Source organism: Cebus imitator, unplaced genomic scaffold (genome assembly GCF_001604975.1).
Source record: "Cebus imitator isolate Cc_AM_T3 unplaced genomic scaffold, Cebus_imitator-1.0 Scaffold85, whole genome shotgun sequence".
NCBI classification, from domain to species: Eukaryota; Metazoa; Chordata; class Mammalia; order Primates; family Cebidae; genus Cebus; species Cebus imitator.
Window position 1 is genome coordinate 5239344 of NW_016107400.1, and position 26437 is coordinate 5265780.

Below are 26437 nucleotides of genomic sequence, written 5' to 3' on the forward strand. Positions count from 1 at the left end.
GTCACCTTTTGTAAGACCAACGTGTATAAATATTAATAGGCAACCTCTGCGCAATTTCCAATTCCCTGCCCACTGTGCTTTTTCTGTCTTTTCTTAGCATCTCTCCCATCTAACATACCATATGCTTTACTTATCATGTTTATTGCTTACGGTCAATCTCCCTCTTCTAGAATATAGGCTTCCTAATGACAGGGATCTTTGTTTTGTTCTCTGTTCTATCTCCAGTGCCTACAACACACTAGGCATTCATTAGGTGTTAAAGGGAAAAATGAACGAAAGGTAAAGACCAACTTCAAAGATCTAGGAGGAAATTTATTAAGTGAGAGAAAAAAGCTCACAGGGCCTGAAAAGTATTTAAACAAACTTTTTCTTGAAAAAAGTTTGTTGAAAAAAGTTTTTTCTTTCCACTGAAAAATGTGGTTTTTTTTTGGATTACAATCCAATTTCACAAATTTTAAGGAAGAGTAAAATGATTTGATAGCGTTGGACCCTCATGCCTTCATGGCAATCGTGGGCACAGTAGAGAAAAGGTTGCCTTCTCTAGATCAGGCAGATCCTCTCCAGTTTGCTGTGATGCTCATTGAGCTCAATTTCCTCTTAAAATTCTGGCCTGTGGAGGTATCTGGGTTTGCTTCCTTTGATACACTTTGCTAACAACTGGAATGTCTGCGCTCCCATTTATAAGGGAGAAGTTTCGTTCCTGGAAGCTGGATCTCCCCCTCTGCCTGGGCTCTCTAGTCTTGTTTCCAGTAATTAGATACTGGGGTGATTGACCACGAAAGATCAGTTCTCAATCACTCCTGAACACATAAAAATGCCGTGAGTACATGAAATAAAAATGTTACGCGCTGGGAACATCAATCAGATGGGTGATGTTTATGTAGCATTGCTAATTGGATTTCTACAATGGGATGTTCAGTGGGTTGGGGTCTATCTGATAACACTGCCGTCTGTGACAGCAACTTCTGGCAGTCACTCAGCATGGCTTCAAGGTCAGGAACTGAGAAGCCTCCTGACCAACTGGCTGGGGACATCGTTGGGAGTTCTTGTGGGCCAGACTCTTATTGGTGAGCTGTATGGAGAACACCATCTCTCAGATTTATCCATAATTTTAATGAATGCTGTGTTTGAGATAATGACCCATATCTTGACTTGCACAAAGCCCTGAAAATACTTCTACGAATTGTGTTTTATCTCAAGTACTGCAGCATGCGGCATCCAGCATTACCATTGATATCATCTATTGAGAACTCTTTCCCAGGTTCTTTATTAAGGTTTAATTAAATTTTATGTCTTATCAATTAGGATTAATCTACATTTAGTCTGAATTAGAGGGAGCCAATTATAAATAACACCACTTCTCATTTATTCCTGAATACAAAATGAAGGTTTTTAAAGTTTCTTTGGAGGAAAAAAAAACAAAACCTCACAACCCCCCTGAATCAAATGTATCCTTTTAAAGAGTTTTATTCCCAGGAGACTACAAGTTCTATTAGAATAAAGTGAAAAGATGAGAATTCCTATAGGAAGGTGTTACAGACAGAAATCGGGGTCCAAAGGGAAAGGAGAGGTAATTTCTGCTATGATGGGGGCAGTTGAAACGGAGATTTTCAACTTTAAAGTTTTAACTTGGAGCAATGGCAGAGAGAGAAACGGAATTCTCCACGGTTACTGTGACATCTCTGTTTCTAGAAGAGGACAGGCCAGCTTGTGCTCTGTGGTTGTGCTCCATGCTCTTAATTAAATATTTCCAATTCTGTTATTTCTGGGCACAAGTTGAATCGCACTCCTCTCTCTTCACCTTGACGTCAAATATGGGCAGGGGACTCGTTTGGTCAATGAAATGCAAGAAGCAGCAACAACTGCTGGTTCCATTTGGAAGCTCCCATTTGGACTAGAGGGCAATTTCTCATGTTTCCTCCCTCCTGCTGCAGAGTGGTCATGGAAACACGGTTCAGACAAAAGCCCCATTAGCCCATGATGAGTGGTGTCCTCTCTGCCAGCCTGCGTTGTTTGCGTAACATGAGCAAGAAGTAAACTTTTGTTGTGTGAAGCCATGGAGATGTTGAGGTTTTTGTTACTTTAACATCACGTAGCTTATCCTGCCCTATAGAATCTCTCTAAGCTTTGATTTCTTCCAAGCTTTGGTACAAACCTCATTGGGTTGTTATATGAGGAAGAGTAATGAAGTAATTAACAAAAAGTGTTTCATTTAGTGCTGGCACACAAGTACTCAGCTAACATTAGTGCTTCTTCTTATTACTGTTGTAGTTGGGGATGCCTATGTATTATGGCTAAATGGCCCTATTTGGGATATTCTGATGGTATGTTCAAAGTTTATTTAAACTCTTAGTATCTCGATGTCTTGCCTTTCCACCCGGTCAGAACAGAAGTTTCACACCAAGCACTTTTATTCCCCTCTGCTAAAGAGTTTACAAAGCCTTATAATGCACAGTTCTATTTACTTCCTTCTTTCCCTTACAGCACTGTCGAATAATCCAATAATATATAGCTTGACAAAGGGCAAAAGACCTGATGATAACAGTCCATTTAGGAAGGTACTGAGTTTTCAAATGAGCTTTTGGAGATCTAGCCTGCATAGGTTTTCTGGCAGACCTGTGAACTCAAGGACCCCCTTTCCACAAATATCCAGAGTAACTTGTGATTTATAACTTGGGCTTCTGTACATTTTCTGACCTGGACCTTATTTAAGTGTGTCCAGCCAATATACAGTGTGTAAACCATGAGGTTTATAGAGACTCCAGTTTTTGTTGTGACCAATATAATGGGTACACATCGTGAACTCCTCCCATGGGCTTGGTGCATTATTGAGCCGAGAAGCCTCTAGAGTTGCCTTATAGCAGGAAACCAGAGAGAAATCCAGGAACAATAACGAGACCAGTTCAAATATTATGTGGACCCAGCATTTAGAAAGTCCAGTTCTTATGGATGCAAAGGTCTTGTTCTAGAATCAGGTTGTGGTCCCAAATACGTGCAAAGTCACCACAGTCAGGAAGCTTTTGGTTGCAAGGGACAGAAACCCAGCGCAAACCAAAAAGGACAATCATTGGCTCTTGTAACCTGGAAATTTAATGGATAAACCCTTCCAGCTTCAAGTATGACTCAATGTAGATGTCCAAATGATGTCATTCACTTTCTTTTCCCCCACTCTGACTCGTTTTCTCTGCATCTATTTTCTTTTTTTTATCAGACTGTATCTACATGGCCGTAAATATGCCATTGGCACCTGTAGGCTCCGATTGCTCTTATCTCAATCTTCCCAGAAAAAAAGACTGCGCCCCCCAACCTTTTTTTTGATACTTGGGAGGGCGCCAGGGCTAGCTTTTCTGTTTCCTTTCTCTTTTAAACTTTTAAGTTCAGGGTACAAGTGCAGGTTTGCTACATAGGTAAACCTGTGTCATGGGGGTTTGTTGTAGATTATTTCATCATGCAGGAATTAAGCCTAGTACCCATTAGTTATTTTTCCAGATCCTCTCTCTCTCCCACCCCTGACTCTCTGAAAGGCCTCAATGTATGTTGTTCCCCTCGATGTGTCCATGTGTTCTCATCATTTAGCTAAATACCACTTATGAGAACGTGTGGTATTTAGTTTTCTGTTCTTGTGTTAGTTTGCTAAGGATAATGGCCTCCAGCTCCATCCATGTGCCTGCAAATGACATAATCTTGTTTTTTATGGCTGCAGAGTATTCCATGGTGTATATGTATCACATTTTCTTTATTCATCTATCATTGACAGGCATTTAGATTGATCTAACCAGGGCTAATTTTTCTAATCCACAAATAACTTCTGCAAATTGAAAAAGACTTAAAAATCCAATAAAGAAATAGGCAAAGAATAGGGGTAGGCAATTTTCAGAAGAGGAAATGCAAATAGCCAATAGACAAATGAAATCACGTTCATTCCTATGGGGGAAGGGGAAATGCAAATAAAATGACAATAAATTACTTTATAAATTAATCAATTTGGCCCAAACTGAAATGATTTATTACCATCCCTTATGATTATATGGAAGAAGGAAGGACTCTTATACTTTGCTGGTATGAGTAAGAAATTGCTTTAACCATTCAAGAAAAATCTGAAAGCGGCTACTGAAATTCAAAATATACTTACTCTTTGACTCAGAAATTTCACTTTTAGCATACAGAAATAGAAGTACCAATTCTGTAGAAAAATGTTTATTACATTACATATTGGATTCTTGCAAAAATCTGGAAACAAAATTAATGTCCAAAAGCAGGGAAATATTGAAGAAATTATAATATTTCATGTTTTAGAATTGTATGCAATGGTTGGTATATGGAGCGATACATATAATTTCTTGTTAAGTAAAAAAGCACACTTGTCTAATATTCTATTTTTGATAAAAAGAGAAAATCTTTTATGCTTTTCATGTATGAGGTTTGCATGAACTCAGGAAATATATGGAAAGATACATAGCAAATTGTTGACGTTAGTTACTTTGAAGGGACAGAGGCATGTGACATATACTGCAACTTGAATTTGAAGGGAAAATTCATTAAAGTGCATATAAAACAGGATAAATTGTACCTGCATCCTTAAGACAAATTACCACAATGGAAGGTACAGTGTGACATCCTAAATCTTGGGGTAGGCATATGGGGATATGCATGTCCTGTCAAGGTCTGTTTCCTGGTGTTAAAAGAAGATCTTTATTTTATTTTTTTGAGACAGGGTCTCACTCTGTTGCCCAGGCTGGAGTGCAGTGGCACAATCACTGCTCATTGCAGCCTCAACCTCCCTGGGCTCAGGTGATCCTCCCACCTCATCCTCTCAAGTAGCTAAGACTACAGCGGCTCACCACCACACCCTAGCTGATTTAAAAAATATTTTTTAGAGATGGGGTCTCATTATATTTCCCAGGCTGGTCTCAAACTCCAGGTCTCAAGCAATCCTCCTGCCTCAGTCTCCCAAAGTTCTGGGATTACAGGAGTGAGCCATCATGCTTGACCTAAACGAAGAACTTTAGACAAATGAAATTTAACAGAGTTTAATTGAGCAAAGAACAATATAAGAATAGGGCAGTCCTCCTTTTCAGAGAGAGTCTTGCACTGCCATGTGGTTGGGAGAGGATTTATGGACAGAAAGGGGAGGTGAAGTGCAGAAACAGCTTGGCATTTGCCTTCTTTGAACACAGTTTGAACAGCTGGTTGCCTGTGTTGGCCAAAACTTGGTGAGTGGTGCAAGAGTAGGTTACAGACTGTTGACACATTCGGTTAGGTTACAGTTCACTATGTGCGCAGAAAACTTAGGGCCAACCTAGAATATGTCAGGAGAGGGCAGGCGCGGTGACTCACACCTGTAACCTCAGCACTTTGGGAGGCCAAGGTGGGTGGATCATTTGCGGTCAGGAGTTTAAAACCAGCCCGACCAACATGGTGAAACCCCCTCTCTACTAAAAATGCAAAAAAATTAGCCAGGTGTGGTGGTGAGCACCTGTAATCCCAGCTACTTGGGAGGCTGAGACAAGAGAACCACACAAACATGGGAGGAGTTTACATCGAGTTGAGATCTCACCATTGCACTCCAATCTGGATGACAGAGGGAGACTCCATCTCAAAAAACAAAACAAAACAAAACAACAACAAAAAAAAGAAGAATAGAAGAATTAGTGAGCCGACACGATGACCAGGCTCGTGTGACTGATTGTGTTTGTGTCACGATCAGTAAGCGAATCCATCCAGCAGATGCTTATGGAGAATGGGGCCCAGTGCTAGGCACATCATCAGTCTTGTTCCAGTGGTCTGTTTTTCATCTTTACACTGAACAGCTATTATTATTTGGAAATGGGGTAAGAAGAACAAGGAACTTAAGAGGTTGTTGAGTTAAAAGAGAACTAAATATAAGAAGAGGATAAAAGAAAGTGAAAATAATACATATGGAAACTTATAGGATATAGCCAAAGCCCTTGAATTGCTTTCTCTTGTTGAAAATAAAAATAAATGGAGTTAGCTTTAAAATTAAGGAGTATAAAATTTGGCAAAAAAATTTTAAAGAAGTCAAGAAAAATAAGCCCTTAAACAAAGCAGAAAATCATGGATTCAAAACCAGAAAAGCTCAGGATGTGATAACTACATGTAAGTAGTGGCTCTTGGAAGAAAATTATGACATAGGTTAACCTCTGAAAAATTGATTGAGGAGGGAAAAAATAACAAATAAAATTATAAGTGATGAGGAGCTCTAAGAGGCATGTATGAAATTTAAAAACCAAGATATGGAAGGGCATCGTGGCTCACGCCTATAATTCCAGCACTTTAGGAGGGTGAGGTGGGCAGATCACCTGAGGTCAGGAGTTCGAGACCAGACTGGTGAACATGGTGAAACCCCATCTCTACTAAAAATACAAAAATTAGTCAGGTACGTTGGCACACGCCTGTAATCCCAGCTACTCTGGAGGCTGAGACAGGAGAATCGCTTGAACCTAGGAGGCAGAGGTTGCAGTGAGCCAAGATTGCTCTACTGCACTCCAGCCTGGGTGACAGAGCAAGGCTCTGTCTCAAAAAAAAGAAAAGAAAAGAAAATAATAAATAAAAGCCAAGATATTACAATGTGACTCTATGTAAGGAAATGCAAAAGATTCAATGATGCAGATATTTTAAATAAAATATGAATTATAAAAATTGACTTATGAAAAAGTAATGTCTGGAATAAAAAAGTAAATATACAAAAATAAAGAGTGCCTGGACCTGGTGGCTCATGCCTACAAATCAAGCAACTTTTTGGGAGGCCAAGGCAGGAGGATTGCTTGAGTCCAGGAGTCTGAGACCATCCTAGTCAACATTGTGAGATCCTGATCTTTACAAAAAAGTAAAATACTATCTGGGCTTGGAGGTGCACATCTGTATTTCCAGCTATTCAGAGACTGAAGTGGTAGGATCCCTTGAGCCCAGGAATTCGAGGATGTAGTGAGCTATGATCACATCACTGCACTCCAGCTTGGGTGACAGGGTAAGACCCCATCTCTTTAAAAAATAAAATAAATAAGAATAAAAAAGTTAAAGTATTATTAAAGGATAATTTTAAAATAGCCTCTTTAAACAGATTTTTCTAATGAATTTTTTTTCTCTGCAAATTTTCTAGTAACAAATTTATTCCTATACTCAATGAATGGTTCCAGATTATAGAAAACCATGGAAAACTTTCTAATTCATTTTATAAGAACGGTACAACCCTAAAATTCAATCTTGAAGAGTATAGTGGAAAAAAAACAGAACAGAAGACCAAGGCACTAGATGAAAAACTATAAATAAAATAACAGCAAACAGAATTCAGTAATACGTTAATAGAGCCATTTACCCTGACCAAGCAGGATTTAGCCTAGGAATGCAAAGACATTTGTTTTTTGAATAATTTTATGTAAAAAAACAAAGAATAAAATCTTATAGGTTAGAGTCACATTTTTTTTTACTCTCCTGGGTTTTCTTCTCTTCCCGTTTCCGTCCCCTATAACTTGAAAGAAACAAAGATAAGGACTATTTTGAAGTTGGTATTTATCTTTCCAATCTCTTTCATATCCCTATAATTTTTGTAAGTATCCATTAATATTTAGCTACATATTATTTTGTATATTCTTTAAAATCCCGTAACTGGTTTTATTCTGGGTGTGTTCCTGTGGAACTGGCCTTTGTCCATTCAGGCTTCTGTTTTTGAGATTATCCACGTTAATAAAAGTGGATCTAGTTCATTCATTGTATGAATGTACTGGTGGGGCACGGTGGCTCATGCCTGTAATCCCAGCACTTTGGGAGGTCAAGGTGGGCGGATCACCTAAGGTCAGGAGTTTGAGACCAGCCTGGCCAACATGGTGAAACACTGTCTCTACTGAAAATACAAAAGTTAACCAGGCTTGATGGTGCCTGCCTGTAGTCCCAGCTTCTTGGGAGAATGAGGCAGGAGAATCTCTTGAACCTGGGAGACAGAGGTTACAGCAAGCCAAGATCATGACTGCACTCCAGCTTGGGTGACAGAGTGAGACTGTCTCAAAAAAAAAAAAAAAAGTAACATTATTTATAATTTTTTACATGTAGATCGAATGTTTGTATCCCTCGTCCCCCAAATTCAAATGTTGAAATCCAAACTCCCAATTTGATAGTATTAGAAGGTAGAATCTTTGGGAAGTGATTAGGTCTTAAGGGTGGAGCCTCATGAATAGTTGTCTTTATACAAACGACCCCTGGGAGCTTTCTCCCCCTGGTTCCCCCATGTGAGGACATGACCAGAAAGTAGCCACCTGCAATCCAGAAGAGAGCCCTTACCAGGACCTGACCATGCTGGCACCCTGATTTCAGACTTCCAGCCTCCAGAACTGTGAGCAATAAATTTCTGTTGTTTATGAGCTACGCCGTTGATGATATTTGTCATTGCAGCCTGAACTAAGACACATTTGGGGTTTTTTTTTTGATAGCTATTATAAACAACACTATTACAGACATTGTGCAGATTTTTTACACTGGCATGTGTGAATAAGGTTGTGGCAGTTTTCTGTCCTATCAACAGAGTGTGAGAGTTCTGTTTTCCACATTCTTGCTAACTCTTGTGTGGGATGTGATTTTACTCCCATTTTTATTTGCATTTCCCTGATTAGTAGTGAGATGGATTTTTTTTTCGTGTTTATTGATCTAGAATACTTCCCACATCCAGAATTATCTTTTTGTATCTTTTGTCTAATTTATACTAGATTTTAAAAATCCCTTTTCTATTAATTTGTAGTATTTCTTTATATATTCTCAATGCCGACCCAGACTGCTTAATAACAGGAAATTTATTAATGTACTCTATCAAATAAAGAAATAAAAAGTCTGTATGATTTAGTCAATAAGTACCAAAAGGCATTCAATGGGTCTGATATCCATTCCTGATAAAAAGCTCTTTGAACATTTGAGTTAGAAACATGATAAAAATATCTCTTTTTTAAATCAAAGTACACATCAGACTTGATGAAACATCAGATATATTCCTATTAGAGACAAGGAATGTTCACTGTTATGGATTGAATTGCATTCCCCCAAAATTCCTTTCCTTTCTTTCTTTCTTTCTTTTTTTCTTTTTTTTTGAGTGAGTCTCACTGTCACTTTAGCTAGAGTGCAGTGGCGGATCTTAGCTCACTGCAACTGCTGCCTCCTGGATTCAACTGATTCTCCTGCCTGAGCCTCCTGAGTGGCTGGAATTACAGGTGCTTGTCATCACACCCGGCTAATTTTTGTATTTTATTTTATTATTATTATTTTTGAGACAGAGTCTTGCTATGTCACCCATGCTGGAGTAGAGTGGTGCAATCTCAGCTCACTGTAACATTTGTCTCCTGGGTTCAAGATAGTCTCCTGCCTCAGCCTTCTGAGTATCTGGGACTACAGGTGCATGCCACCACGCCCAGCTAATTTTTGTATTTTTAGTAGAGACAGGGTTTCACCATATTGGCCAGGCTGGTCTCGAATTCCTGACCTTGTGGTCCGCCCACCTCAGCCTCCCAAAGCGCTGGGATTACGGACATGAGCCACTGCACCCCATCTAATTTTTGTGTTTTTAGTAGAGGTGGGGTTTAGCCATGTTGGCCAGGCTGGTCTCCAACTCCTGACCTCAAGTGATCCACCCACCTTGGCCTCCTGAAGTGCTGGGATTACAGGTGTGAGCCACGATGCCCAGCCCATTCCCCCCCAAATACTTATGTTGAAGTCTTAACCCCAAATACCTCTGAAGATGACTAGAAATAGTACCTTTAAGGAGGTAACTATGTTAAAGTCAGGTTGGTAGGGTGGGCACTAATTCTACATAACCAATGTCCTTACAAAAAGAGAAAATGAGAACATAGACATGTACAGAGGCAGGACCGTGTGAAGACACAGGAGAAAATGGCTATCTATACGCCAAGGAGAGAGGCCTCAGAAGAAACCGACCCTGCTGACACCTTGATGTTAAGCTTATAGCTTCTAGAACCAGGAGAAAATAAATTTTCTGTTGTTTAAGCCACATCATCTCTGGTACTTCATTAGGCAGCCCTAGTAAATGAATATCCTCACATTTACTGATCTAAGTGCTGTGATTTATTTTTTCTTTTGAGGCTGGGTCTTGCTCTGTCACCCAGGCTGGAGTGCAGTGGCATATATCCACTCACTGCAGCCTCAGCCTCCCGGGTTCAAGTGATCCTCCCTCCTCAGCCTCCTGAGTAGCTGGGACTACAGGTGCACACCATTACACTCAGCTACTTCTTCTTTTTTAAGAGATGAGGCCTCACTATGTTGCTCAGGCTGGTCTTAAATTCCTGGGCTCAAGTGATCCTCCTACCTCAGCTTCCCAAAGTGCCAGGATTACAGCCTTGAGTCACCACACCATGCCTGCTGTGAAGTTTTTGACCAATGGCATGACAGAGAAATAAGAAATGCAACTGTGAGAACGAAAGAAACCAATGGTATCATTTGTAAGTGATATGATTATATGATAGAGCTGTAACAATCTCAATAAGACAGTTCGGCAAAGTGGTCAGATGTGAGATAAACCTCTGAAAATCAGTAACAAATAAGAAAACTATTATTAAAAGTATTTTGTGCAATAGCAATGAAAAAATAAAATAACCTCTATATAACATAAAATGTACATGAGGAAAAACTATAGAAATTTACAGAGCAATACAGATGGTTTAAATAAATAAAGAGGTTTCAGTTGCTTGCATTGGAAGCTAAAGAGTTTAGAGATTTAAATTATTCCAAAATTAGATGACAGACTCAACATATGGAATTTACAGTTTTTAGGAGCTTAATAAAATAATTCTGTGGTTCAATTAGATCAATTTGAGAAAGATGGGAACATCAGCTATAATGACTTATTTCAAAGCTCCAACAATTAAAACAAGGTGGCCTGGCTACAAATTCAAAGCCAGGGAAATGGAACAGATACGTAACCTCGTGTTACTTTATTATTATTATTATTATTTTGAGACAGAATCTCATTCTGTCACCCAGACTGGAGTGTAGCGGCATGATCTTGGCTCACTGAAGTCTCCACCTCCTGGGTTCAAGTGAGTCTCCCGCCTCAGCCTCCCGAGGAGCTGGGACTACAGGGAAGTGCCATCATGCCTGGCTAATTTTTGTATTTTTGACAGAGGCAGGGGTTCATCATGTTGGCCAGTCTGGTCTTGAACTCCTGACCTCAAGTGATCTCCCTGCCTTAGATTCCCAAAATGCTGGGATTACAGGCATAAGCCACTGTGCCTGGCCACGATGTGTTACTTTACCGATTAGCGAAAGTGGTGAGTGAGGAATAAATAATGCAAATATAATGTTTCATTATTATTATTAATTATTATTATTGAGACAGGATCTCGCTTTGTCACCCAGGCTGGAGTGCAATGCAGATCACAGCTCAATGAAGTCTCAACTTCCTTGGGTTCAGCCTCCTAAGTAGCTGGGACTGCAGGCTTGTGCTGCCATTCCTGCTTAACCTTTTTTTTTTTTTTTCTGTGGAGACAAGGTCTTGTTACGTTGCCCAGGTTGGTCTCCAACTTCTGGCTTTAAGCGATCCTCCTGCCTCGGCCTCCCAAGGTAGTGGGGTCACAGGCATGAGCCACCATGCCCCACCCAAAGATAATATTTTAAAAAATCAAAGAGCAAGTGGAACTTGGAGCAAAGAAGCAACATAGAGCAAGTAAGGCTGTGAATACGGTTGCTAGTCAGTTAGAGTGCCTGCCTGTGACCTTCATTTTCCCTTTCATCTATTCCTGTTGGCTCTGGGGCAGGGCTGTGGGATGGTCAGCCTAGTCATTCCATCCTTATTTCTTCTCCCACTGGCTACATAGAGTTTCTCTAAGGGCCCCTCATGGAAGGCTTCTTGTGATAGAAGTCAGACTTGGGATAAGTGTTTCCTAGAACTCATGTAGCTTAGGGCCCTATGGTTACCTGTACATAGCATGTGTATTTTTTTTTTTTGAGATGCAGTTTCGCTCTTGTCACCCAAGCTGGAGTGCAATGGTGGGGTATCGGCTCACTGCAACCTCTGCCTCCTGGGTTCAAGAGATTCTCCTGCGTCAGCCTCCCGAGTAGCTGAGATGACAGGTGTGCACTACCATAACCAGTTAACTTTTTTGTATTATTACTAGAGATGGGGTTTCACCATGTTGGCCACGGTAGTCTAGAACTCCTGACCTCAGGTAATCCACCTGCCTCGGCCTCCCAAAGTGCTGGGATTATAGGCTGAGCCACCGCACCGGGCCAGCATGTGTACTTCTTAAGAAATCATGAGTGGGTGTGTGTTCCCAGGTAAGTCCACTGATTCATTCTCCGAGGTAGCAGAACTGGTCTAGGAGGCACAGGTTTCTCAGAAGTCCTGCTTATTATAGCCTAGGCTTCACCCTGCCCTTCCTCTCAAGAAGAAAGGATATCAGTTGGGGCCTGGAGCAACGACTTACACCTGTAATCCCAGCACTTTGGAAGGCCGAGGTGGGTGGATCACTTGAGGTCAGGAGTTTGAGAACAGCTTGGCCAACATGGGGAAACCCTGTCTCTATTAAAAATACAAAAATTAGCTTGGCATGGTGGCATGCACCTGTAATCCCAGCTACTCAGGTGGTTGAGGCAGGAGAATTGTTTGAACCCAAGAGACAGAAGTTGCAGTGAGACTCTGTCTCAAAAAAAAAAAAAAAATAGAAGAAGGAAGGATGCCAGGGGTCTTTGCAAGCTGGCTGTGGGAGTGGGAGGATCCAGGGAGTCCCACTCAACCATCTGGAATAGGTCTCCAACTTGTGAGTGGGGTGGATGGTATAGAAATGTCTTGAAGGAGTAGGAGGAGTTATGAGGAAACGCTCCCTGTGCAATGTATGTTCTAGAACAGGAATTGGCAAACTTCTTCTGTAAAGGGACAGACAGTAAATATTTTAGGCTCTGTGGGCCATCTGGTCTCTTTTGGCAACGACTCAGCCCTGCCCCTGGAGTGCGAAAACAGCCATAGGCAGTAAGTAAACAAATGGTCATGTTTTATATTCCAATAAAACTTTATTTACAAAAACAAGGGCAGGTGGGATTTTGCCCACAGACCATCATTTGCAGATCTCCGGTTTTAGAACTTGGTTTTGTGGTTAGACCCATCTCCACTGCTTCCTTGTAAGTCATTGGCAAATATTTCTAGAATTATCTTTTCTCAAGTCTAAAGTGGGGATGGTCTATCTCCTAATGTTGTGCATGGTAAGTGCTCAATAAATGGTATCTGTTGTTGTTTGGTTGTTAATTTCCTCATTATGATGATTATTTCTTTGTGGCGAACAGAAGGCACTCAGGAAAGTCACCCTAGGACAAACATGGTCTCCCCTCCTGGCTTAAAAATAAAATCTGAACACCGATTCTACTTAACACTTCTGTCAGTAGGCATGAGTCTCTAACATTTCCAAAACCCTCTAACATCTGTTGGCAGGTCTTTGGATAGGCTTCACAGTAAATCTGAATTCCTGAAGGATCCAGACTCATTTTTGTAACTTCAAATTGGAGGCTGAACTAGAGCTTGTTGTGGAATGGAGACAGGTCACGACTTGATGGTGGTTTAGCAGAGTAAGTCATTGTCCCCTTAAATCATATCTGACTTCTAGTGTTCACAGTGTGGCGAGACCATCTTTCTGTACTTGGGCTAAATTTCTTTCTTGCTAGGCAGTCATTTGTTGCTGGACACTTAGGAAGGGACATACATTTTCCTTTTACCTCTCTGTGTGAGACCTGAACATCCCCAAGTCCCTGCTCTGGGGATTGCCTGTGTGGCGACTCTGTTTGTCACTGTCAGGACCCAACATGTGGTCTCTGAAAAGCTGGCTTTTATTTGATCAAAGGGCCTCTGGCACTAAGATGTCCAAATTATTTTATTTGATTTTTTCAGAGGCAATAAATCAGAGTCTGAGATATATCTTGCAGCCATCTCCTTACCTGTATCCCTACTGCCTTGATAGAGGCTGTTGTATTGCCTTCCTGGATTATTTTCACAGCCTCCAGACTGAACTCTCTGCTTCTGCTCTTACGGGTCCTTACCACAGCCTCCCCACCACCCCCATCATCACACAGCAGCCAAATGCAGTTGAGATTACATTAAAACTTTTTAGTGGGGCTGGGCATGATGACTCACACCTATAGTCCCAGCACTTTGGGAAGCCAAGGAAGAAGGATTGCTTGAGGCCAAGAGTTTGAGACCTGCCTGGGCAATGTAGTGAGACCCCATCTCTCCAAAAAATAAAAATAAAAAAATTAGAAGATTAGCTGGGCATGGTAGTGCATGCCTATAGTCCTAGCTGCTTGGGAGGCTGAGGCAGGAGTCTGCAGTGAACTATGATTGTTCCACTCCACTACAGCCCAGACAACAGAGCTAGATCCTATTTACAAAAACAAAACCAAAAGCCAAAACCACTTTTTTTTTTCTTTTTTTTTTGAGATGGAGTCTTGCTCTGTCGTTCAGGCTAGAGTGCAGTAGGCATGATCTTGGCGCACTGCAACCTCTGCCTCCTGGGTTCAAGCGATTCTCCTGCCTCAGCCTCCTGAGTAGCTGGGATTACAGTATGACACCCAGCTAATTTTTGTATTTTTAATAGAGATGAGGTTTCACCATGTTGATCAGGCTGGTCTTGAACTCCTGTCCTCAGGTGATTCACCCGCCTTGGCCTCCCAAAGTGCTAGAATTACAGGCGTGAGCCACCACGCCTGGCCCCACAAAAACTTTTTAATGGCTTCCCATCAATCTTAGACTAAAATCCCAACTCCTTATGGAGGGTGGTCCATGAGGCTCTGCATCATCTTAGTCCACTTCTCCTGCCTCCTTAGGGGGCCAGACCCAGTGGGTACCAACCACAAGGGCCCGTTTCACATTTCTCAAATAAAAGCCCTCCTGCCTCAGGACTGTGTACATGCTGATCCCTCTGGGGTGACATTTGTGTTAATTTCCTCTTTGTGTTGTTACTTCACGACCACAGACTTAGTGGCTTAAAACAATAGAAATTTCTTACCTTCCAGTTCTGTAGGTCAGAAGTCCAAGATGGGTCTCCTGGGCTAAAATCAAGGTGCATTCTTCTGGAGGCTCTCAGGATGAGCTGTTTCCTTGCCTTTTCCAGATGTACAGGCAGCCTGCATGCCTTGGCTCATGGCTACATCACTCTGACCTCTGCCTCCATAATCATGTTTCCTTTTCTGACCCCCCTGTCTACCTCCTTCCCTTATTAAGGACTCTTGTGATTATAGTGGAGCAACCTAAATCATCCAGCAAATTGCCCACCTCATGATTCTCAATTTAATCACATTCAGAAAGCCTTTACTGCCATATAAGGTTACATGTTCACAGGTTCTGGAGATCGGGATGTGGACGTCTCTGGGGGCCTGGTACTCTGTCCACCACTGTGCTCTTGTGAAACAGCTGAGCCCTCTCCATCTTCTGGTCTTGATATAAATGTACTTTCCTTAGCGAGGCTTTTGTGCCAACCCCATCTGCATTGACTTCTCCTAATTTATTCCACAACACCCTGCTATTTTGCTTTATAGCAATTTCTTCAATAAACATGCCTCTATTATGTAAGCCTTTTAAAATTAGGTAGTCTCTGCCCTAAAGCTGAAGACATCCTTGCTACAAAAACCTTAACAGCCTGTACCTCAGTCCCCTAAAATCTTCTAGTCAGAGAAGCCTCCTTCTCTCTACCTAAAAGCTTGGTCCTACCCTGCCCTGGTCTCACATAAAATCTTTATTGATCTATTTTTGACAGGGTCTCGCCATGTTACCCAGGCTAGAGTGCAGTGGCGCGATCATGGCTCACTACAGCCTCCACCTCCTAGGCTCTAGCAATCCTCCTACTTCAACTTCCCAAGTAGCTGGGACAACAGGTGCACATTACCGTGCCCAGATGATTTTTTATTTTTTGTGTAGGTGGGTTCTCATTATGTTGCTCAAGCTGGTCTCAAACTTCTGGGCTCTAGCTATTCACCCGCCTTGGCCTCCCAAAGTGCTAGGATTACAGACATTCACCATTGCACCTGGCCTCAGCTAAAATCTTGAGAAGGGGCAGGAGCATCTTAAAGATAATCTTGGCTCACCCTCAAGTCAGTCTTCCACCGAGCTACCATGCCCAGTTTGGCTGGGATCTCAGGGGCACAGACTTCTTATGCCTTCTCAGTGGGGCACTGGGCTAGTTGGGGAGAAGATTCAAGAGTAGAGGGGTTTAGCTTGCTGACATGAATATGTCCTGCCAGTTACAGTGTTATTAGCAGGACTTTATCCTTGTCTGAGCCAGCAAATGGCCTGTCTGGTTAGAGTGCTTGCATGCAGTAAAATTTATGATCTTAATCACAACTCGGTGAGAATTTTTGCGAGAAGACTGTTGTAGATTGGGCTCCCCAGAAGCAGACCCTGAGACGAGGATTTGTGTAAAAGTGATTTATTATGAGGGGTTTTCAGAAACACTGGTAGGGGAGTGGGAAAATGGGAAGGGGAAGAGAAGAAGCCAAGAAGGATGTGGGATCAAGCAAGTCCCCCAGGGGGACTGCTGTGGCTCAGTCCTCAGGACAGCTCCAGGGAGAGTTCAGGTTGCTCCTTGCAGTTGCCCCATCAAGAAAAGAGAGCTGGTATGATGTTTCAGAGACAGGGTCTCGCTCTGTCACCAAGGCTGGACTGCAATTGTGTGATCATAGCTCACTGCAGCCCCTAACTTCTGAGCTCAAGCAATTCTCTCATCTCAGCCTCCCAAGTAGCTGGGACTACAGGCACTCACCACCATTCCCAGACATTTGAAAAAAAATTATTTTTTTTTTTAAGAGATAGGTCCTTGCTATATTGCCCAGACTGGATTTGAACTCCTGGCCTCAAGTGATCCTCCTGCCTTGGCCTCCTAAAGTTTTGAGATTACGGGCATGAGCCATTCCACTAAGCCAGCTGGCGTGCTCCTAAGCCTGCCTTCACCGTTAATTGGTTAAGGGCTGTCCTCCAAGGGGAATATAAATTCCCAGGCACTTCAGTCTCTTAGCAAACACAAGTAGAGTGAGAGCAGCCCTCTGCCAACATGCGAGTGCTGGCTAAGAGAAAGTACACCAGGAGCTGTGTGCAGGATGTGGTCTGAGTGCATGTGGGCAGATGACCCTAGAGCCCTGCTATGTGCTCCTATTGTAAGTGGATCCATTAATTCATTCTGCACACATTCATCCATCTTCAACTCTGTGCCAGGCTCTGGGTGTGCAGGGGACAAAGACATGGCCCCAACTCTCGTGAAGTTTACAGCCAAGTAGGGGAGACAGACATTCAGTTTTAAAAAGCCTGCAAAAATGAGAAACTGTGATTGTGAGTAGTGCTGTGGATGAAAAGAACGTGCTACTACCTGGGAGGAGACCTGGTCTAGCAGGTGGGTGGGGAAGAAGCTTCTCCAAACAAGTGATGTTGAGCCAAGATCCGAAGGATGAATAAGAGTGAACCAGCATAAAAGGGAAGAAGGAGAATTATAAACCTGGGGTACAGATGCAAGGGTCCTGGGGCAGGAATCCATAGGAGGAACTGGAAGAAGGCAGGTGTGACTGGGGTCCCAGGACCAAGGGGAGATCAGTAAGTGATGAGCCTGTGGGTTGCTGAGGGGTGATTATTCCCCACTGGCCACCTGATTCCTTTTTGAGTCTGTTCAATGTCGTTTGGACCCAGATCTGTGAGACATTCTTTGGTACTTTCCCTGGAAGCAGAGGGGAAATGGGGACACAGCAAGGATGTTAGGGTGGAAGAGCCTATTTTCAATGGTTCATCTTTTCCTCACTGAAGCTTATAGCTGAAATTAATACATAAATTTACAGCCACAAGTCAGTTGTGATAAATAATCCCAGAAGTGTTCTGATTATTTACATTTTTATGGAATCTTGCCTGAGCAAACCCAGAGAGCACACCAGGCACTTGAAGAATTATGTCTTGTTCAAAACCAATTTAATAGCAATGGAAAATAAAGCCATCTGTGGGAACTTGTAGAGCAGAGTAGTAATTCTCTGCCAGATGAGCAATATACAAAAAGCACCAAATCAACCCGAGCACACCAAGCACTTGCACAGTTCAAGGGAAAGTAACAACTGCAACTTCAATGAACCGTTGGAAGACATCAGGCCTCAGAGTGTCTTTTGCTTGTGTTTTTGGCAGATGTCAGACAATCGAGGATTCTGCTCACAGAGCAATGTGAGAAGACTCCCTCATGGTCTCCGCTATACCCAGTGGGGCTGACTGGTGAGGGGCTGTGCAAAAGGGAAGAAAGGGTCACTTGGTGGAGGGGTTAAGAGCATGGGTTTGGGGCCAAAGAGTTGGGAGTTTGCATCTGGGCTCTCCCACTTACTAGCTGGGGGACGTAGGGCCAGTCATTGCTGCCTATTTTCCTAATGTGTAAAAATGGGTAATACATAATACGTGTTCGTGTTTTTCTCTCTCAGTCTAGCATCCTTTCCCCCTGTGTTAGTCTGCTTTGCATTGCTGTAAAGAAGTGCCTGAGTCTGGGTAATTTATAAGGAAAAGGGGCTTATTTGGTCTCACAGCTTTGCAGGCTGTACAGGAAGCATGGTTAGGGCATGGAAGCCTCAGGCAGCTTCTAATCATGGCGGAAGGTGAAGGGGGAGCCTGTGTGTCACATGGCAAGAGAGGGAGCAAGAGAGAGAGCGGGGAGGTGCCAGAGTCTTTTAAACAACCAGATCTCATGTGAACTCAGGGCAGGAACTCACTTATTACTTCGAGGTGGGCACCCAAGCCATTCATGAGGGATCCGCCCCCAATGATCCAAACACATCCCCCCAGGCCCCACTCCAACCCTGGGAATCGCATTTCAACATGAGGCTTGGAGGGGACCATATAACCCCCAATCTAACAGCATCATGATTTTCTCTTTTCTCTTGCTTCCTTTTCTTATGTTGTATTATTTATTTTTTAACAGCTTTATCGAGGTATAACTTACATTAAAATTCACCCATTTAAAATACACAGTTTGCTGAGTTTTAGCAAATTCATATAATGGCACAATTATTTCTACAATCCAGTTTTAGAAAACTTCTATCACTCCCAAAAGTTTTCTCATTTCCATTTATAGTCAATCCGAATTCTAACCTCCAGCTCCAGACAACCACCAATGTGGTTACCATCTCTACTGTTTCCCTTTTTCTAGATATTTCATGTAAATGGAATCATACAATATGTAGTCTTATATGTCTGGCTTCTTTCACTTAACATAATGTTTTTGAGATTGATCTATGTTGTTTTAAATATGAATAGTTTGTTCCTTTTTAGTGCTTTATGTATATACCACATTTTGTTTACCCATTCGCTAATTGATGGATTTGGATGAATTTGAATTTGGATTGTTCATTTTTTTGGCTGTTATGAATAATGCTGCTTTGAGCCATTGGATGTGTGTCTTTGCATGGATATATAGCTGCATTTGAATCTTGAGTGGATACTTATGAGTGGAATTGCTGGATATATAGTACATAACTTAAGAAACCACCCAATTGTTTTCAAAAGTGGGTGCTCAATTTTACATTCCTACCATCAATATATGAGGATTACAGACACTCCATGTCCTTACAAACATTTGGTATTAGGCTTTTCTATCTAACCATCTATTAAGTGTGTCACTGTGGCTTAAATTTGCATTTCTGCAATAGCTAATGGTATGGAGCAGCTTTTTTTATGGTTATTATTCATTGGTGTATCTTCTTTGGTGAACTGTCTATTCTTTCATTTATTTAAAAAAACAGGTTATCTGTCTTCATATTATCGAGTGTAAGCATTCATTGTGTTCAATACAGGTCCTTTATGTGTTTTGCAAATATTTTCTTCCAGTCTGTGGCTTGTCTTTTCATTTTTCTTAGTGGTATCTTTCTTTTAAAGAGCAAAAATTTTAAATTCTAATGAAATCCAATTTGTCAAATTTTTTCATGAATTGTTCTCTTTAGTGTATTTCTATGAAATGTTTGCCTAGCCCAAGGTCACAAGAGTTTTCCTCCTAGTGCAAGGTCACACGAGTTCTCCTCCTATGTTTTCTTCTATGTGTTTTATAGTTTTAGCTCTTATATTTAGGTTTCTGATCTGTTTTGAGTGTTTTCAGTTAATTTTTGTGTGTGAGGTAAGGGCCTAAGTGGTGTCGTTGCTGGTTTTTAAGACAGGGTCTTGCTCTGTTGTCCAGGCTGGAGTGCAGTGGTGCAATCACAGCTCATTGCAGACTCAGACTCCTGGGCTTAAGCAATTCTTGTGCCTCAGCCTCTCCTGAGTAGTTGGTACTACAAATGTGCAACACCACCACGCTCAGCTAATTAAAAAAATTGTGTTTTAGAGATGAGGTCTTGCTATGTTGCTCAGGCTGATCTTGAACTCCCAGTCTCAAGCGATCCTCCCACTTCAGCAACATATAGGTGTCCAACTGTTTTAATGGCATATCTTGAAAGATTGTCCTTTTCTTCCTGAGTTAACTTGGCCACTTGTTGAAACTCATTTGATCATTTGTGTGTGGGTTTATTTCTAGACTCTTTTAGTTTCCTTTTGAGGAATAAGCCCTTTTCTATTTGATGCAGATTCATAGGACAGTGACAGGATAATTGATCTGGGGTTCTTGATGCTTTCAACCTAGGATTTGAGTGTTGAGCAGAGAGAAATACTTTAGTTATAATGGTGGTTTCCTAGCCACAAAACTATCAGTGATAACAGCTAGCACCCATATGGCCCTTACTAAGTGCCCAGCACTGCTGCAAAACACTTTAATTATATTAATTCATTTAATACTTAGAATAAAACCATCAGATGTATACTATTATTGTCCTCATCTCTCAGAGGGGAAAACCAAGGCATGCAGAGCCTAAGTAACTTGCCAATCTCAAAATTAGTAAGCAGCAGGGCCAGGTTTTGAACCCGGAAAATCTGATGCCAGAACCCCTGCCTTTATTTATTTATTTTTTTTAGAGACAGGGGTCTCAGTATGTCGCCCAGGTTGGCCCCCAGCTCCTGGGCTCAAGTGATCCTCCTGCCTCAGCTTCTTAAATAGCTGAAATTACCAGTGAGCCACTATACCCAGTGCGAGCCTATGCTTTTAAACATCAGGCTATCCTGTCTTGGTTATGCTTCCTACCCTCTGGAGATGCCTTAGTTCCTGTTTTCTCCCAGGTCTGGCCATAGTATACAGCCCATCCTAGAGGATCTGGTCCCAATTTCCTCCCAGGAAATGGTACAGGAGTTGCTGAAGGGGTTTACCTCATGGAGTAACATTGTCAGATGTATGTTTAAAAAACAACTGTGATTTCTACCACAAAATGATATTTTCTTCAATCGTTATTAATTTGCTAGGGCTGCCATAATGAAATTCCACAGGCTGTGTAGCGTAAAGAACAGAGATTTACTTCTCACAGTTCTGGAGGCCAAAGTCCAAGATCAAGATGTTGGCAGGTTTGCTTTCTCTTGAGGCCTCTCTCCCTGAGTTTCAGGTGGTGCCTTCTTACTACTTCCTTCCATGGCCTTTTCTCTGTGCACACCCATCCCTGATGTCTCTTCCTCTTCTTATCAGGACACCAATCCTATTGGATTAGGGCTCCATCCTTATGACTTCATTTAACCTTAATTACCCCTTTGCAGGCTCTATCTCCAATACAGTCACATTGGGGGTTAGGACTTCAACATATCAATGGGGGGCAATAATTCAGTCTGTAACAAATAGCTACCATTTAATGGAACATTTATTATCTCCTGGGCCCCGTGCTAAGTAATTCACATGCAGTCTTTCATTTCATCCCCATACTAGCTTTGGCACCTTAGACAACTAACAACCTAACCTGTCTGTGCTGAGTTTCCTCATCTGCAAAATGGCGACACAAATAGTACCTGCCTTATAGTGTTGTTATGAGTATTAAATCAATGAATATGTGTAAACCACCTAGAACAGTGCCTGCTACAGAGTGTTTGTTAAAGAAATAAACCTATACTGTGAAGTTGGCAAACCAAACTCATCTAAGGATGTGAAGCAAGCACTTTGCCCAAGGTCAACTGGCAGAAACACATTTAAATTCAGTGCTGTGGGCCAAGTGTGGTGGCTCACACCTGTAATCCCAGCATTTTGGGAGGCTGAGGCCGGCGGATCACCTGAGGCCAGGGTTCTAGAGCAACCTGGCTGACATGGTAAAACCCTGTCTCTACTAAAAATACAAAAATTAGCCAGGTGTGGTGGCAGGTGCCTGCAATCCCAGCTACTTGGGAGTCTGAGGCAAGAGAATCATCTGAACCTGGGAGTCGGAGGTTGCAGTGAGCCAAGATCATCCCACTGCACTCCAGCCTGGGCGGCAGAGGAAGACTCCATCTCAAAAACAACAACGACAAACAACAACAACAACAACAAAAACAAATTCAGTGCGGTTGTAGCACAATATTGTCATCCTGGATCTTTGTAATGGACTCAGGGACTGGCCCTAGAGTCCTGGTAGATTCTAGTGTGCGTCTCCAGGGAAGGAAAGACTGACCAATCTTACATTTGGAGAGGAGAGCAGGACTTAAGGAAAAGCAATCATCAGTGGCCATTCTGCCCAAGCAAAACTCAAACTTTGATCCGCCGCAATCCACTGCCTCGAATGATCCGTAGGAACGTTTTCAGGTGAGGAAGCGGGAATACAGCAGAGAGATCTATGCCATGCATTCGGAGAAAGAGCAGGAATTCCACGGGACTGAAGCGGCAGGTGGCTGTGGGGATGGGGCAGTGGGGAGGCAGGGGCTTGGAAAGTGGGGAGGCCGAGCCACAGTCGTACACATTGGGACTTGTCTGTCCTGTCTGCCCTTTGTGTTGTAGGCAGCAGGGATGCACTGGAGAGTTTTATGCAGGATCCCTGACTGCATCAGTATCAAGCGCCAAAAATGGATTCTGACTAACTTAAGCCAAAAGAAAAAAAAGCTAAAATAGAAACAAAGGCATTTTGAAAAGCCTCGCTCAAAGATCTGGGCAACAGGAACTAACTGAAAACCCTCTGAGGTACCTTTACTACGTTTCTTTCTCTGGAATGGGGCTTGGGCGAGTAGGGGGGGCCACCTCCAGACTCATTCTAGGGAGAGCTAGCCTGATTGGGCTAGCCTGGGTCACATGACCACTCATGGGCGGGGAGAGCTTCTTGATTGACAGTCTCGCGCGACTGTTTTTTAATGCGGGAGGGAGGTTCCCCAGCGTGAGGGTGGGTGCTGTTGCTTGAGAAAGGGGGGTTGTTTAAAACAGGAGGAGAAGCTGCAAGTAGACTACCAGTAACGAGACAGCAGACCTGGGAAGCAAACCAGAAAAAGGGGCTTTTGTTAATTTGTCACCAGGACACTGCCGTTTCGTGTGCAGTGCGGTTGTGCTTAAAATCGGCCCCCTGTGTGATTTCAAGGATAAATATAGAGCTTTTTCAATTATTAAAAAAAAAATCTAATGGCAAGAACTAGACACATTTCTGTGCGTTTTATAAAGAAATTTACTATTTTTATGAGTAGAGAATACTTGAGTAATATATTCATGTAGTTCGGAACTCAACATGATACAAAAATATATACATGTGACAGTCTCATTCACATTCCATTCTCACCCCAGGCTTCTATGTAAGCACTTTTTCCATATACCCTTCTGGTGTTTTTCTTTTTATTGTTTATTTTTTATTCTGCTATAAGTTCAGATGAGTATGTTTGAGTATATGAAGGATTTGTCCTGAATTTCCTCTCAGGTCGGTATTGGGGAGCCCAGGGGAAGTTGGAGATCTATTTTATCAGCCTAGTACCAGCTCTAGGATTCTCCCATTGACCCTAGGTCTTCTGTGGGGTCCTGGGTACACTAGAGTCCTCGGCACCCTGCTGTATTTCTGGGGGAGGGTCCCAGGCCTGGGAATAAGTACTCTTATTTCAATGGAATACTACAGTTCTTCGGACTGGGGAATGTAGGAATTCAGCTTAGTTTTCAGATTCCTCTGGGTCCTCTAGGGCAGAGGTCTGCAAACTGCATTTGGAGGGTCAAAAGCTGTTCCCCACTTGTTTTTTTAAATAAAGTTTTATTGGAACACAGCCACAATCATTTGTTTACATATTACCTGTGGCTGCTTTTTGCTTTATAGCAGCAGAGTTGAGTAATTGAGACAGAGATGGTACAGCTTTTGAAATCTAAAATATTTTCTATCTTGCTCTTTATGGAAGTTTGCCAGTCCCTGCTGTGAGAGCTGAAAAGGAAATGAGGACCTTGTCCTGGAAGTGCTTCCCAGTGGTTAGAGAAACCCTCAGTGGCCCAAAACGAGGAGGCCATCACTGCAGAGGAATAGCTCAGGAGTCATCCTTGTCACCTCTTTTCCTCCATCCTATCTCCACCCCACATTCAATTCCGTGTCAACGTCTATTGATTTTTTTTTTTCTCCAAAGCGTTCCTTGATTCTGCCCTCTTCTGTCCATCTCCAGCAGCATCACTGCTTCATCTCTTGCCTGGACCACTGCAGTCGCCTCCTCAGCCCCTTTCTTCCTGCTTTCACAGGGAGGCTGCTGCAATCCATTCTCCACTGAGCAGCCAAAGTCATCCTTGCAAGGTGCAGATCTGAAAATCCTTCAATGGCTTCCTCCTGCTCTTGGGATAGTGACCCAAAGCACAGCCTGGCCTCTGCCCACCTGTCTGGAGCCCACTCATGTCATGCTTACCACCAGCTCTCTCCGCACTCTGGCCACAGTGGTGGTGCTGGGCTCCTCTCCAGAGCAAGGCTTTCCCACAGACTATTCCCTGTGCCCACATGCTCCCCACTCTTCCTGCATTTCCCAACGAGCTCCTTCTCATCCTTCAGGTGTTACCTTGACCATCACTTCCTCCAAGAACTCTCTCTTGACCTCTCTTACTGAATAAATGCCCTCATTACAGGCTGCTGCAGCCCTGTGTTCCCATTCTCCTGAATTATGTTGAAGTTGCAGTTCTACACGTGTGTGTGTGTGTGTGTGTGTGTGTGTGTGTGTGTGTGTATTGGTCAACTTCTCCATGAAGGCAGGAACCCACATTTGGCCTTGCTGACCCTGGTGTCCCCAGTGCCTAGTATAGTGCTTGGCACGTAGACCCTCCATAAATATTTATCAAACAGAAAAATAATGAATCTTATTCCATCCCAGCCATCTCCAGGTATGGGAGAGATTCTGCTCTGCAACTTGCTGAGGTTTTAGGTGCCAGAGTTTCAACTGCATCTCTTGAGAACCACGTTTAACAAAGCAAGTTGGCAGAGCCAACCTAGCCTGGTGTTGATTGAATGCCACTTTGAGATGGCAGCTGCTGAATTTCTTCCAGTCGGTGTCTCCAGCCCCAGACAGGGTGTACACGACACGCTTTTCTCCAGACTGCGTCCCGGAGATCTGTCATACCAAGAGGGATGGATGCTTGTTCCATTGGCTTTTCCAGTTTCTCTCTGCACCTGGTCTCCCCACAACCCAACCAGTGAAGATGCTGGTGAGGAAGGCAGACAGGTGTCTCAGTGCCTTCCTGCTCCCCACCCGGCTAGCTGTTAAGTATTCCATGGGATCCAGACAGAGAATTTTATTTGTTTTTCTGGACCTAAGCTGCCCCTTGACATAGCCGGTGGTTGCTTTTTTTTTAAATCACGAAGGAGAAACTAGGTTTTTTCATACACTGATAAGGTGTCAGGTGACAGAGAGATCAGCATCCCAACACATAAATCTGCAACTAATCCTTAGGAATCAATATTTTTCATTAAGAACCTGTGAGAGTTGGACCATTATGGGGAAAATCTGTTTAGGTTGACACCTTGATGAAGTTATTCAGTTCAGGGGCTTAAGTCATTGAAAGGTAATAAAGAGCACAGAGCAATCTCAGGGCTGGTTAGGGGAGAAAACGATGGAAGTATTGAGCTTCAGTTCAGTGAAAAATGACCTCCTGATTTACTGGGGAATGATGGGGTGCTGGCCTCTTGGGCAGGCTGGGCCAGACATCGTGCACATGGCACCCTTGCAGTCTCACCGCCTCTCCTCCCTCTGCAGTCACTGCTGTTTATAAGCTGCCTGGCAATCACAAAGTAGTGGGGAAATATTTAAAGGGTCTCGGGAGATTTCCAGCATTCTCTAAGTCTCCACCCACATAATGCTCTTTCACATTTTGGAGTTTCTCCTGTAGGTCACAAGGAATGTGGGCATTGCATTACTCTAATAGTTTAACAATGAGATTGAATTTGCTTTTGTAAAATTGCCTTTATGACCCGTTAGATCTGGAAGGACCCAGTGCACTGTTATAAAGAACCAGGGTTATTTGGAGCCTGTCTCTGGCATTGCCAGGATCAAGAGGGTGGCATCAAATATTTCCGTGTGTGTCTCAATTGTCCATGGAGAATCACGTTGGATAGGCTCTAGGAAGTACATTTTCTTGTCTCTCCTTCCTTCCTTCTTTCCTTCCTTCCTTCCTTCCTTCCTTCCTTCCTTCCTTCCTTC